Source organism: Hippopotamus amphibius, chromosome 10, assembly GCF_030028045.1.
Source record: "Hippopotamus amphibius kiboko isolate mHipAmp2 chromosome 10, mHipAmp2.hap2, whole genome shotgun sequence".
Classification (NCBI taxonomy): Eukaryota; Metazoa; Chordata; class Mammalia; order Artiodactyla; family Hippopotamidae; genus Hippopotamus; species Hippopotamus amphibius.
In genome coordinates, this window is record NC_080195.1 from 106,993,849 (window position 1) to 107,009,894 (window position 16,046).

A 16,046-nucleotide genomic window follows, 5' to 3' on the forward strand; every position below is an offset into this window, starting at 1 on the left:
TTTCATCACTGAAGAGCCAGTCAGCTTAGAGGATGGCTAAACTGGGAGCCAAGGTGGCAGTGATGTGGATTTGACACTCCAAGACAAAAAGAAAAGAAAAGAAAAGAAAAGAAAAGAAAAGAAAAAAAGAAAAGAAAAGAAAAGAAAAGAAAAGAAAAGAAAAGAAAAGAAAAGAAAAGAAAAGAAAACAAATGCTTTTGCATTTCAGAAAGCCAGAACCGGCTTTTAAAAAATGTCAGTAAATAAATGCCCCTACCCACACTTGGCCTTCTTTCTAAGGAGTATTTTCTGGGGGCGGGAGGAAGACCCCCACCAATCAAGTCTGACACCCTGCACTGCAAAAGGACATTAAAGCTGATGTCCAAGAGTCTTATGGCCAAGAACACAGATTCCAGATGTTTCTGCCTTTGCTGGGGGTACAGCCTCCCAGAAGACTTTTAAAATATGTGTAGCACATTTAAGAAGTCTTTAATTCATATGTCACTCCTGCCTTTCCTTTCACCTTCATTGTTGTCTTCTAGCATTTAGGGACATTAAATGTCAGTGCTGTCTCCAGGGAGGTGCAGAGGAAAGCTCAGAGCCTTTGGAATTGGAGGCCCCAGTTTCTAGTTGGGCCTTTATCACTTATTAACTGCAAGCAAGCAATTTAAATTTATCTCTCGGTCCATAATAGAAAAAAATAAACAATATATTTTAAGTAAAGGTATAGAAATCAAAATACATAATTGATACATTTAATAAGGCAGAACTAATTTGACATATATATATTGAACTCTATGTCCTGAAAATACAGAATACACTTTTTTTTTTTCAAGAACCATTAAATTTTCACACACACAAAAGATCATATATTTGGCTGTGAAGGACACCTAAGAACATTTTTTTAAAGTAGAAATATTCTCTACTAACAATTATTAAGAACAGAAATTAATTTCAAAAGTTGAAAAATATAAGTTTTGCTACTGGAAATTAAGGCTTAGAAAATTATTGGGTAAAAAGAAAATCAAGACTAAAAGTAAAATGATATCTAGAAAATAAATTAAAAACCAGCTCATATCTGAATCTACACAATACATCTAACATTAGAAAATAAGAAAAAATAAAAATAGATTTACCGAAAGATGGGGAAAGGCCAGTCTTTTCAACAAATGGCAGTGGAACAATCACATAGTCATATTTTAAAAGTGAACTGAGACCCTTACCTCACACCATACATAAACATTAATTTAGGATGGATCGTTTAGCTTAACCTTAATGTAAGAGCTAAAACTATAAAACTTCTAGACAAACACATAGAAGAAAATCATTGTGATGTTAAATTAAGCAAATATTTCTTAAATATAATATTAAAAGCACATGGATGGGGACTTCCCTGGTGGTGCAGTGGTTGAGACTCTGAGCTCCCAATGCAGGGGGCCCAGGTTCAATCCCTGATCAGGGAACTAGATCCCACATGCCGCAACTAAGACCCAGCGCAACCAAATAAATGAATAAATAAAATATTTTTTAAAAAAGCACGTGGATGGACCTAGAGACTGTCATACAGAGTGAAGTGAGTCAGAAAGAGAAAAACAAATATCATACATTAACACATATATGTGGAATATAGAAAAATCGTACAAATCAACCGGTTTGCAAGGCAGAAATAGAGACACAGATATAAAGAGCAAACATATGGACACCTAGTGGGGAAAGCAGGGATGGTTGGGGGGGAATGAACTGGGAGATTGGGATTGCCATATATACATTACTAATAAGAAAAAAATATCAAATTGTACACTTTAAATATATGCAGTTTATTGTATGTCAACTGTATCTCAATAAAAATTCTTTAAAAAATATTAAAAGCACAATTCATAAAAGAAAAAACTGATAAAATGGACTTCATCAAAATGCAAAAAATATTTATTTATTTAAATATTTAAAAATATTTTAAATTATTTTTTATTTTTAAAATTTTATTTATTTATTTATTTATTTATTTATTTATTTATTTAGACTGTGCTAGGTCTTAGTTGCGGCACACAGGATCTTTGTTGCAGCATGTAGACTTCTTAGTTGTGGTTTTCGGACTTTTAGTTGCAGCACACATGTGGGATCTTGTTCCCTGACCAGGGATTGAACCCAGGCCCTCTGCATTGGGAGTGTGGAGTCTTACCCACTGGACCACCACAGAGATTCCAAAATGCAAAGCTTTTCATCTTCAAAAAACACTATTAAGGAAATCAAAAGACAAGCCACAGAGACTGGTAGGCAGTATTTGCAAGTCACGTGTCTGATAAAGGACTTGCATACAGAATATATGAGAAAGTCTTAGAATTTAATAATAAGAGGACGAACAACTCAATAAAAAGTCAGAAAGAGATTCGAACTGACACTTCACCAAAGAAGATACACAAATGGATGATAAGCACATGAAAAGATGCTTCCATTAGTCATTAAGGAAAAGATAATCAGAACCACAATGATGTATCACTACACACCCACTAAAATGGCTATAATTTAAAAAGTGGACAATGCTGGATGTTGGTAAGAATGTGAAGAAACAGAAAGTCTCCTACATTGCTTGTGGGGATGCTAAATGGTACAGCTACTCTGAAAAACAGTTTGGCAATTTCTTTAAAAATTAAATATATACCTACTACATGACTTAGCAATTTCACTCCTAGGTGTCTATGCAAGACAAACAAAAATGTATGTCCACACAAAGAGTAAATATTCATAAATATTTATGCCTAAACATACATTCATAATAGCCCCAAATTGGAAATAGTCCAAATGTCCATCATCAGGTGAGTGGAAAACCAAAATGTGAGATACGTTTATGAAGGAACACTGGTTAGCAACAAGCATGCATAAACCTCAAAAGTACTCATCTGAGTGAAAGAAACGAGACATAAAAGACCAACATTGTATGATTCCATCTACATGAAATTTCTAGAAAAGGCAAAATTACAGAGACAGAAAGCAGATTCGTGGTTATCTGGGGCCAGAGGTGGGAGTAGGAGGAGTAGGAATTAATTCAAACAGGAACAAGGGAACTTTTTAGGCTGATGGAAATGTTCTGAAACTGGATTTTGGTAATGGTTCATGATTGTATAAATTTGCTAAACATCACCAAACTGTACCCTTACAATGGGTAGATTTTATGGTAGGTAAATTATATCTCAATAAGGCTGTTTTAAAATTTTAAATTAAACATCTAATTTCAGATGATGTTAAAAAGGAAAACAAAATAATTCTAAAGAAAGTGGGTGGTGGTGGATTATTAAAAAGAATAAGAACAGAATTTAGAAATGAGAAAGTCAATAATGCTAATAATACATCTAAGACCTGGTTCCCTGAAGAAGAAAAGAAAGAAAGAAAGAAAGAAAGAAAGAAAGAAAGAAAGAAAGAAAGAAAGAAAGAAAGAAAGAAAGGAAGGAAGGAAGGAAGGAAGGAAGGAAGGAAGGAAGGGAGAGAGAGAGAGAGAAAGAAAGAGAGAGAGAGAGAGAGAAAGAAAGAAAGAAAGAAAGAAAGAAAGAAAGAAAGAAAGAGAAAAAGAAAGAAAGGAAGGAAGGAAGGAAGAAAGGAAGGAAGGAAGGAAGGAAGGAAGGAAGGGGAAGGGAGGAAAGAGAGGAGAGAGAGGGAGGAAGGAAAAAAGGAGGGAGGGAGGGGGGAAGAAATGAAGGAAGGAAGTGGATATACCATTGGCTATCCTAATAAAGAAATAAAGCAAAAAGAACAAATATACAAAATAAGAATTGTGAATGGAATAACAATAGATATAGACAAAATCAAAGAAAAGATTCTTCAATCCCTCTGCTCAATTCAGTGCAAATAAACTTGAAAACCCTGACCAAACAAGTGATTTTCTAGGAAAATATAAATGGCCCAAACTGACCCCAAAAGAGATTTTAAAAACGAGCAAATATCAGTTACTATAGAAGAAAAACTTACGAAAGAGTCATCCACCCAAGGAAGCATCTGGTTTAGCTGATTCACATGTGAGCCCTACTAAGACTTTATTGATAAAGAAGGCTGTTTTTAATCTGCTCTAGAGCAAGGAGAAAGGAGAAAGCTTCCCATTTTTTCTGATGAAGCTACTACATCAGTGATAACCTAGCTTGATAAAACCACCATGGTAAAAGGTAACCACAGATCAGCTTCACTTATGGATAAAGATGTAAGTATTCTAAATAAAAGATTAGTCAATAGATCTCAATAGTACACTGAAAAAATAACACACCACAAAAAATGCAGTTCATGCCAATTACAAAATAATTGTTTAGTATTAGGAATCCATTAATGTGATTTACCACAAGAATACGTCAGATAAAATGTGTTCATCTTAATATATGATAGATAGGTATTTGTTCAATTTCAATTCGATCCTGATTTTTAAAATCTTGATAAATAAGAAGATAGATACTTCTCCCTTATGCTAAATTAGTTATACCTAAAGTCAGAAACTGGAGTTATGCTTAGTGGTGAAACACTAGGACTTCAATACAGTCAGGAATAAGACTCAAGCACAATCACCTCATACCTGTCAGAATGGCTAACAGAAAGACAACAGGTAAACGTTGGCAAGGGCATGGAGAAAAGGAAACCCTCTTGCACTGCTGATGGGAATGAAACTGGTGCAGCCACTATGGAAAACAGTACGGAGGTTCCTCAAAAAATTAAAAATAGAACTACACACCGTCCAGCAATTCTACTCCTGGCTATTTATCCAAAGAAAATGAAAACACTAATTTGAAAAGATATACGCACTTCTGTGTTCATTGTAGCATTGTTTACAGTAGCCAAGATAAGGAAGCAACCTAAATGCCCATTGATGAATGGATAAAGAAGATGTCACACACACACACACACACACACACACACACACACACACACACACACACACACTGGATTATTACTGCGCCATAAAAAAGGATGAAATCTTTCCATTTGTGACAACGTGGATGGACCTAGAGGGTATTACACTAAGTAAAATAAGTCAGAGAAAGTAAAATACTATATGATTTCATTTACATGTGGAACCTAAAAAAGAAACAGCAAATGAAAAAACAGAACAAAGCAGAACCAGAGTCACCGATACAGAGAACAAACGAGCGGTTGCCAGAGGGGAGGAGAGAGAGGGGGTGAGAGAAATAGGCAATGAAGATTGAAAGGTCCAAAATTCCAGTTACAAAGGAAATGAGTCACGGGTATGAAGTATGCAGTGAGGGGAATACAGGCAATAATACGTACCATCTTTGTATGGTGATGGATTGTAACTAGACTTATCCTGGTGATCATTTTGGAACATATAGAGATATCGAATCACCATGTTGTGGACCAGGAACTAACATAGTTGTCAGTCAATTATACTTCAACAACAAACAAACACATAGAAAAAGAGATCAGATTTGTGATTACTAGAGGTGAGGGGGAGGCAGTCAAAAGGTACAAATTTCCAGTTATAAGATAAATAAATAGTAGGGATGTAATGTACAACATGATAAATGCAATTAACTTGAGTGTATGTTATATATAAGAGTTAAGAGAGTAAATTCTGAGTTCTCATCATGAGGAAAAAATATTTTATTCTTTTCTTTTGTATCTATATAAGATGAGGGGTGTTTCCTAATCTTACCGTGGTAATCATTTCATGATATATGTAAGGCAAATCATTAATTATGCTGTACACCTTGAACTTATATAGTACTATATGTCAGTTATATCTAAATAAAACTGAAAGGAAGAAAAAGAAAGAAAAGACACAATAACCCATTATCACTGCTGTCATTTAATATTGTATTGGAGGAATTATTCGATTCAATTAGACAAGAGGTATTAAAACTGGAAAAGAGAAGGCAAAAATTATCATTGACTGTATGATTGGAAAAAATAAAGAGAATCAATTGCAAACTATTAACAACAGTAGGATAATTCAGTAAGCTGAGTGGTTACAAGATAAATACTTAAAAAATCAATATCCAAGAATCTATATTAACAGCAATAACTTTGCATATATAATTGAAGACAAGATTCTAATTACAATTGGAACCAAAGAAGATAAAACACCCATGAGTACAATAAATGCACAAGATTCACACAGAGAACATCTTTAACAAGAAGGACAAGAAGGAAGATTTGACTAAATGCAAATATTTCACATTCTTAGAGTCACTTGCGTAAAGATGAAAATTCTTTCCAAATTCGTCTATAGATTTAGTACAATCCCAACAAAAGATCGACAGAGGTTTTTGGTTTTTTGTTGTTCTCATTTTGTTTTGTTTTCCAAGCTATACTGAATGCCAGGTTATCAGAGCCCTTACTCCATTTGTTAATGATCTTTTTCTTGTCTTTTCGTTTCTAATGATATATTTCGTGTTTTGGGGCCCATCTTTCTTTCAATTTTAATGAATAGAATTCCAGCTTTCAGCCTCGAAAAATCACAGCAAAATCTCAGCAAAATCAAAAGGAGAAAATGGTCCTTCTCCTGCAGCTGCAGAGAATAGCAGACAGCATCCTTTATCATCAGCACACATCCTTGCAGGGATTATTCCAACAAAGGAATAGGCGACTCACCTGGATTTTCAAGGTTGCCTCTGAGAAAAGCAAACTTGACTTCCCCGAAAGCTATCATTTGAACTGGTCATTTGACTTAATTATGTTGACCCTGGCAGAGATATAAATTGATAACTGTTTCCTCAAATGTATATGCATTTGTTAACTTTCTTCGTTTGGCTTCTCTCTTCTTTCTCCAGAAGCATGAGGTAAATACATTCGCTAAATTTCTTGTTTAGACAAAGGCTTTGAGAACCTTGCTTCATTCAAATTCACACAGACAAGTTGAGCCTAAAATTTACATGGAAAATTGAATATGCAAAAATAGCCAAGAAAATTCTAGGGGGGAAAAGTAATGAAATATCCCTGCAAGATGTTAAAACACATTGTAAAGCCACAGAAATTAAAAGTGCTTGATTCTGGCATATAAAAACCCACCCAAGGGTTTTTAATAGAGGACAATGATGAGACAGACCAGTGGAACAGAATAAATTTCAGAAATAGATTCAAAAACATTCAGGAAAATTGTATAAAATAAAGAGAATGTTTCAAATCAGTGGAGAAAAGATTTGTTCTCTCAAATGCATGGGACAACTGGGTAAACATCTGGGAAGGAGTAAAATTAGATCTCTACTTTACTATACCAAAATAAATTCCAGATGGAGCTAAATTATAATTTTTAAAAATAAAGCTATAAAAGAACTAGAACAAACATGGGAGATTTATTTTTATAATTCCAGATTGTGGCAACCTTTCCAAGCATGACACAACAGTCAGAAGTCACAGAAGATAAGACTGACAAATCCAAGTACATAAGAATTAAAAATGTCTTAGTGGCAAAAACAAAATACTATCAACGGAGTCAAGAGAAAAATAAGTGATAAACATGGGGGAAACATTAGCAACACATATGGTAAAGTGTCAAATTTCTTAATATTTAAAAGGTTTTTAACATTAAAAAAACAGGTCAACCATTCAACAGAAAGATGGTCAAAGGACATAGACAGCTAGTCACAGAAAAAGAAGTATAGGAAACAAAAAGATTTAAAAAAGAAAAGAAAAAGTACAAATGTCTTTTAAACAGAAAAAGTATACTCATTCTCGCTCATAATATAGATTTAAATCAAAATTATAAAGAGATCTCATTTACTAATAGTAGACAAGTAAAGATCATTTGTAAAGTGGGTCTATCAACAGTGCTTTTGCCACAGTATACAAAGCAGTCTGAACGGTGTCTGACACACAGTGACAGCTCGTAGAAGTCAGTTATTATCATCATTACTGAGGATAATTGGCTTTATTAAGATTTTATAACACACACACCTTCTGACCACTCAGTCATCTTCTGGGAACTTTGGGGACATAGGTGTGGTGTAAGCATATTGCCAGGACATACGTACAGGTCTGATTATTGCAAGCAAGAGACTGGAAACGATCTAAATGTCCATCAAGAGAGGACTGGTAAACACAGCACAGAAATCCACACAATGGGATCCTATTCAAACACTAAAAGCAAGGCGGCAGGTGTCTGTGTACTGAAAAGGAACAATCTTCAAAATCTTGATAAGGAGGAAAAAAATAAGCTTGAAGTAGATTGGTGTGTATTGTCCACCATTTGTATGTAAAGGCTGGATATTCTCGTATATGCAAAGAATATTTCTGAAAAGAGACCTAAGAATCCTTTCATTGTCCTCTGGGCAGTTTTCTTTTCAATGATTTGTTTGTTTGTTTGGTTTTTACTATGTGTCTGTTACCTATTGAAAAGGCAAATCTATTTTTTTAAAAGTGGAGAGTTTGCAATGAACAAAACTCTTTAGAGGCGCTCAGCCATTTCTATGTTAGAATGTTTGAAAGTCTTGCTTTCAGACATTTTAAATCCAAGCCCCTAGACGTCCATCTCTGCCCCTGATTCGCATCTTCTTGCAGAAATGTTCCCTTGTGTAAGGGAAATAGCCTGCCTCACAAGAGAATCACAAGAGGAGTGAAATCTATATAGGTGCAGGTTGCCCTGATTTTATTACAAAAGCCCTTTGCAGGAATTCATTCTCCTTCTGATTCAGTGCCACCAGTAATTACTGATTCAGTCGTTCAGTGTAGGCTGTCCTGATGTTACCACCACCTCCTCTCTCCAAGGGTGTTCCAGGAGGCCCCGAGGACTCTGGACTCCGGGATTCTTGCCGGGCAGGGCTCCGTGGTACCCATGGATGCTCTGCCACCCTGTGGCGAGAGGCTGCTATAACAACCAGGCCACACCCAGGGAGCCCCAGTCGGATTCCCTGGGTGACCAGCCCAAGGGTTTTCAACAGAGGGAGCTGATGAAACAGCCATGTTTACTGCGGGACGTGCTCCTGCTTTCTTAGAATAATGGTTAGATATGTGGATTTTACACAACGCATTCGAAAGCACTCAAAAAACAATTGTAAAGTGCATAATTCAATAGTCATTGATTTTTTTTTTTAAATCCAAATTCTGGTGTTCCACGCTTAACAGAGAAAACTCCTTCGAAGAACTGTGAAGGATGTTCAGCCTGGGCCTGCCTCAGTTTGACCCCAGGTTTGACTCTCACCTGTGGCTCCTGCTCTTGCATGCTCCAGAACGTGCATCTCCTGGGCCCTGTGGGGATGCACACACGTTACCAAGTGTGGCCAAGTCATCAAAATGTTCAGGATGATTCCAGAACAGGGTCAGCATCCTTGTTTTCTGTAAAGGGCCAGGCAGTCAGTATTTTTGGATTTGTCATTCAGTATGATCTCTGTCACACGAACACAACCCTGCCTTAAACGGTGTGTAAATAAATGTGTGGTTGTGTTACAATAAAACTTGATTTACAAAAACAGGGGAATACCTTGGTGGTCCAGTGGTTAGGACTCAGGGCTTTCACTGCAGTGGCCTGGGTTCAATACCTGGTTGGGGAACTAAGATCCCACAAGCCCTGCAGTGTGGCCAAAACAAAAACAAACAAAACAAAACAAAACAAAAAAACCCTGAAACAAAAACAGGTAGCAGGCCAGAATTGGCCTGTGGGCCATAGTTGGCCAAACTCTAGCCTTGAATGTTCATCTCTGTCTCCAAAACCCAATGATACTGTACCTTGTTGGCAGTGTGAGTTTCGTGGCCTGCTGTCCCATGGAGCTGAACGCAGTCCAGCAGTGGGACATGCACAGAGTCAAAGGCTGCAGTTTGCCCTTGTCAGCACGTCCACTTTGAGTCTGTCCCAAGTTCAGTATGTCCTGACATCTTGTGACCTTTGTGACCTCGGGGGGGTGGGCAGAAGTGACACCCTGAATGCCTCAGTGCTCTACAGGTCCCAGAAGTCTTTGTTCCGAGAAATCAGCTTAAACGATGCAGTCATCCGATTTTCTCATCCTCTGCCTGGATCAAAAGACAAAATTTCCACACCTGCTTCAATTTCTCCTAAAGACCCTGGAAACATGCGGGCACAGGGAAAAGGCACCTTCCACCTCGTGTCCTCCATGGCATCACGTGGGCCTCCCTCCTTCCCCTTGACTTGACTAAGCAGTGATGTTTTTCTTTCTCCCTTTCTTTTCCTCTGTTGCTGCAGCATCAGCCCGTGTGTCCATGGCTTCAGCTGCTCCCTGAATTCACACACCCCTGACCAGGAGGGGTTCAATCCTGCCAGCTCTCGAGGACTTAATAGCTGAAACTTTGGAGTTTTTCTTTCTTTTTTTTCTTTTGCCACAAATATCAGAAAGCCCACCCTTTAAAGTAAAACAGGCAGGACACTTCGATCTAGTATGTGTCCAGTGTGGAGCCTTGGAAGGCAGCCTCTGACGTCCGAGAGTTGCCCCCAAGGGTTAGTTTACATTTAGCCCCAAATAAGCAGTCTTCCCTCCAGTTCCCTGCTTCAGGTAGCCTGTGTGAGGATTTACAGGGCGATGGGCTTCAAAGAAGAGACTCAACATTTTCCTGTCCTGTTTGCTGGCTGCTGTTAGGACCTCCTTGTTTTCTCTCTCTGCTTCTTTTCCCATTTTCGCCTTTTCAGTTCTTTAACACCTGCTTAACCAATTCTTCCTATTAGTTTCTCTGCCAATACAAACAGTGAGGTTTCTCTTTTCCTGATTGCACCCTGACTGATCAGCCTCAAAATAAGTGAAAAGCCCGTGGTTGAAGGATGAGAATATGCAGTGAAAATATCACTTGGGAAAAATCACAACCGCATTTATAGTAGCAACGTTCAGGTGGTGAAAACAGGTAATACTGACAGGTGTTGAGTGTTTATTATGCGCCAGGCACTGTCTACACCCACAGCCTAGAGCCACTGCAGTGGGTTGAATAAAATCTGTATCCATCCCGAATCTCACGTCCTTATTTGGAAATAGGGTTATTGCAGATGTAATTAAGGTAAAGATCTAAATGAGATCATCCTGGATTAGGGTGGTATTCTAAATCCAATGACTGATGGCCTTATAAGAAGAGAAGACATATACACACATAGAGCAGAAGGCCAAGTGAGACAGAGACAGCGGTTGGAGTGATGTGACCACAAGCCAAGGAGGCACCAGATGCTGCAGGAGGCAGGAAGGGTCCTCCCCAGAGCCCCAGAGGGAGCAGGGCCCTGCCGACACCCAGGCTTTGGACTCTGGCCTCTAGAACCGTGGGAGGATAAATTTCGGTAGTTTCAAGCCGCCGATGTTGTGGTCATCATTTACGGCAACCACTGGAAATTAATATGATCGCTCACTGATTTCTCACAGAAAAGCTATGTTTAAAAAGTAGCACAGACATATATATAGTACCAACTGTAAAATAGATAGCCAGTGGGAAGTTGTTGTATAACAAAGGGAGTTCAACTCAAGGATGGAAGATGCCTTAGAGGACTGGGACGGGGAGGGTGGGGGGGACTCGAGGGAGGGTGGGAATACGGGGATATGTGTATAAAAACAGATGGTTGAACTTGGTGTACCCCCCCCAAAAAAAAAAAAAAAAAGCAGTTATGCCCCAATGTGATGGTATTAGGAGGTGGGGCCCTTGGGAGGTGATTAGGTCATGAGGGTAGAGCCCTCATGAATGAGATTAGTGTCCTTATAAAAGAGACCACAGAGAGCTCCCTCACCCTTTCCACCACGTGAGGACACAGCAAGAAGATGGCCACGTATGAACCAGAAAGTGAGCTCTCATGAGACACCAAATCTGCCAGCAACTTCATTTTGGAGTTCCCAGCCTCCGGAACTGTGAGAAATAAATTTCTATTATTTATAAGCAAAAAAAAAAAAAAAAGGCAGTTACAGGGACATCCCTGGTGGTCTGGTGGTTAAAACTCTGTGTTTCCACTGCAGGGGGCTCAGGTTTAATTCCTGGTAGGGGAACTAAGATCCCGCATGCCAAAAAATTAAAAATTTTTTAAATTTAAAAATAAATAGGACTTCCTAGGTGGCGCAGTGGTAAAGAATCTGCCTGCCAATGCAGGGGACACAGGTTCGAGCCCTGCCCTGGGAAGATCCCACATGCCACAGAGCAACTAAGCCCGAGTGCTACAACTATTGAGCCTGTGCTCTAGAGCCCGTGAGCCACAACTACTGAGCCCATGTGCCACAACTACTGAAGCCCACACACCTAGGGCCCATGCTCCACAGCAAGAGAAGCCACTACAATGAGGAGCCTGCGCACCACAATGAAGAGTAGCCCCTGCTCTCAGCAACTAGAGAAAGCCCGTGTGCAGCAATGAAGACCCAATGCAGCCAATAAATAAATAAAATAAATAAATTTATAAAAAAAATAAAAATAAAAATAAATAAAAATAAATACATTTTTTAAAAAAAGCAGTTGAGAAATCTGGGTTCTTTTCTGTGCATCTCCCAGGTTTTCCCCAAAGAAGCCACATTCCCCATTCCTCACGCTACCTTAAGGTCTTTCATTGCCAAGTTACCCCAGGGCCCCCTCTTCATCCTGGGGGAAGCCCTCCTGCCCCCGGGGTGAGTCCAGCCCCCAGCGCCCCTCCTCACGTTCCCTCCCACTGCACTGGATCTTTGTACTCTGAGAGGATCCTGCTTCTGGGGACTGTCTGGTGTGAGAGGGACAATGCCCAGTGGGGGGAGAGGGGTGGGTGAGAAGAAGTGGGGGGCCCTAGACAAGCAGCCACTTTCCCCTTTCCTCCTCCCTGTGACAGTATCTGAATGGGGTCACTTAGGCTACTGTTATCCATATTTACTGAACCTCTTCCGTGAGAGCATCAGGCCTGGAACAGAAAGGGGCTTAGGTCTGGGTGAGAGATGGTTTCCCCAGGTCTGGAAAGAATGATGAAGAGATTCCTAGAAAGAGGGTGGGGGGTTAGCAGGTTCCAGCACAAAGGAAAAGAGAAGCGTCCTAGAAACTTCCCGAAAATTCCGAGCCCCCAGGGCCCCTGCTCTGTGGAGGTACCTCCCAAGGCCCTTCCAGAGCCCTGCTTCTCTCTCTCCCTCCTGTTTCATAATAATGACCACGGTGGGCTCTGTCCTGCTGAACGTGATGAGTGAGTAGAAGTTTCGCCTCCCAAGAGTGTCTGAAGCCCACCCGGAAAACCTCACCAGCCCCAAGCAGGCCACCTGCCTTCAGGTGCTCAGGGCTCCCTGTGAATGGAGAAATTCTCAACATGACCACCAGGGGGTGCCACACCCAGAGCACCTTCCTCCACAGATGAGACTAGCAGGCAAAACCCAGTATTTCTGGAAATACTTGCGATACCTGGCTTTACTGACCTCAAGCAGACACACCAAGGAAACTGAGGGGCCAAGTGCTCTAAGTGCCTGACTCCTTTATGTGTTTGTATTTAGATTTGTTTCTGTATCCAGTGAATCAGAGAATGTATCACCCCTTCTCAACCCATCCTCAGCTTTCTATACATTTCTTTTGTCCTCAAGCCCTCATAGCCAGTGGGTTATCTCCCTTAATCTGATTTAGTATTTATGTCTCTCTCTCTTTTTTTTCTTAGTATTTACGTTACCCACAGAGAAGCCATCTACTGATGTGGATTTAAGACCGGGCATCCTGCGGAGAGAGTCACATGTGTTAACCTGCCCTCCACTCAGCCTTGCCTGGAGATGCAAAGATTGTGGAATCCATAATTGCTTTCTCTGCCTGTCAGCTTATTTCTAATTCTTGTTATGGGTACCATCGAATTACTATAGTATCCTGAGGGGACACTGAAGTTCAGAGCCAGGGCAAAGACAATGTTTCGAGCCGTATTCTCAGAATTTGCAATTGGCTTCTTTTTGGCTTAGTTTGCCTTTTTTTTTTTTAATGGAGCAGCTCAGATGCTGGACTACCTTCTGTCTCTCTAAATAGACCTCTAGGTATACAGGATCCTTTCTGAGAGTAAATTGTCTGATATTACTAAATGATATCCTGTAAAAAAAAAAAATGATCAAATTGAGTTAGTGTGTGCAAAAGAATAAAATCAGAGCCCTGTCTTTCTTTCCCCACCTCACAGGCCCCCGGGAGCCCTTGACTTGTCAGCAAGGGCGAGAGTTGGGGAAGCACACCTCCTCCTGGCTTCCTCCTTCAGGCAACCTTGGGTGTGTCCTTGAACCTCGCTGAGCCTCCGTTTCCTCAACAGTTAAGTGACAGCCATGGTCTAGCTCAGCAGTCCCCAACCTTTTTGGCACCAGGGACCAGTTTCATGGAAGAAAATTTTTCCACGGACTGAGGGGTGGGGTGGTTTGGGAATGATTCAAAAGTATTACACTTATTGTGCACTTTATTTCTATTATTATTACATCAGCTCCAACTTAGATCCTCAGGCATTAGATCCCAGGAGTTGGGGACCCCTGGTCTAGCTGACCCTCAGGGCACTTGCTGTCCAAGGCTACTGTCCAGTGAATTGCACGTGGCATAACTAATCTGGAGCCATTTGCCCAGCCAGGCTGGGTACCCCCAGGAGAGGTGAGGTGCAGTGTCATTCTCCGTGTTGGCTAGTGTAGCCCAGTCCATGGTCAGCCCTCAGTCTTGCAGGAGGCTCACAAGCCTGATTTGTCTGCGCATAGAGTGGGTCCACCTCTCCAGGGAGGACTCCCCAGCTGGTTCCAAGAGTCTGTGGAGCAACATTGGAGTTGTAATGCCTTCTTCTACATTGACAAAGAACGAGGCGCCTGGCACCTGAATGGGAGCTGCCAGGTACCCGCAGCCTGATGCAGCGTCCCAGCAGGGGGCCAGGACCACACCACGGGGGTTGCTGCCAGTGATTCCACCTGCCTCTGCCACCATGGCGGGCAGCCCTCTCCCTAACTCAGCTTTCTAGCAAGTGTGGCCTGGGGCTGGCCCAGAGCTATTCTTTCTCCTTAAAGCAGAAGCTGTAAATCAGTGGTCTTTGAGCAGAATTCACTTCAAGGTTGTAATGTGTTTGGCCCACACATTTAAAAAAGATTTTTGAATTAGTTGCCAACATTTAAAAATCAGATTTCAAACCAATATCCAGATTTCCAACTTCTTTAAAAACCACAAGTCCACCAAGACTCTACCCAAATTCATATATCCCAACAAAACTGTAATTCAGAAAGATTCATTCACCTCTATGTTCACAGTAGCACTATTCACAATAGCCAAGACATGGAAACAATCTAAATGTCCATCATCAGATGAATGGATAAAGGTTTGGTACATATATATAATGGAATACTACTCAGCCACGAAAAAGAATGAAATAACGCCATTTGTACCAACATGGATGGACCTAGAGATTATTACACTAAGTGTAAGTAAAGTCAGAAAGACAAATACCGTGCGATATGACATATATGTAAACTAAAATATAAAACAAATGAACTCATCTGCAAACAGAAACAGACTCACAGACATAGAGAACAGACTTGTGGTTGCCAAGAGGGTCGGGAGAGGGATGGACTGGGAGTTTGGGGTTAGCAGATGCAAACTATTACATATAGAATGAACAAACAACAAGGTCCTACTCTAGAGCACAGGGAAATATACTCAATATCTTGTGATAAACCATAATGCAAAAGAATATGAAAAGAATATGAAAAAGAATGTGTATATATATGTATGTGTATATATATATATATCTATACAAACTGAATCACTTTGATTTGCAATACAAATTAACACAACATTGTAAATCAACTATGCTTCCATTAAAAAAAAAGACTCTGCCCAAATTCCCAGCTGGGGACTCCTGGGACTCAGCGGCAGCCTCAGCCCTCCCTTAGAAGGAGGTGGGGGCTCCCCCTGGGGCTTTGCTCCCTTGCTCCCTGTAGCATCAGGGGGCGCCAATGACCGTTCATCCACAAGGAATCATACTTCCTGATTCTGGAGCCCCGGGGGCTGCCTCATCAGAGTCCCTCAAGAATCCACATCCACTTTCTGAGAGTATCGTAGTGATATTAACAGAACATGCACCACGGATCATGATAAAAGACTAATTTTTTTAAAAGATGTTGTTAATACCTCAAAAGACATGTTGTCCTATCCAATGAACACATAAAATACTGCATACAAGACACTGAAATTGTGGTTTTAAAGAACAGTGCCTGGCGCGTAGCAGGCACTCTATGCTC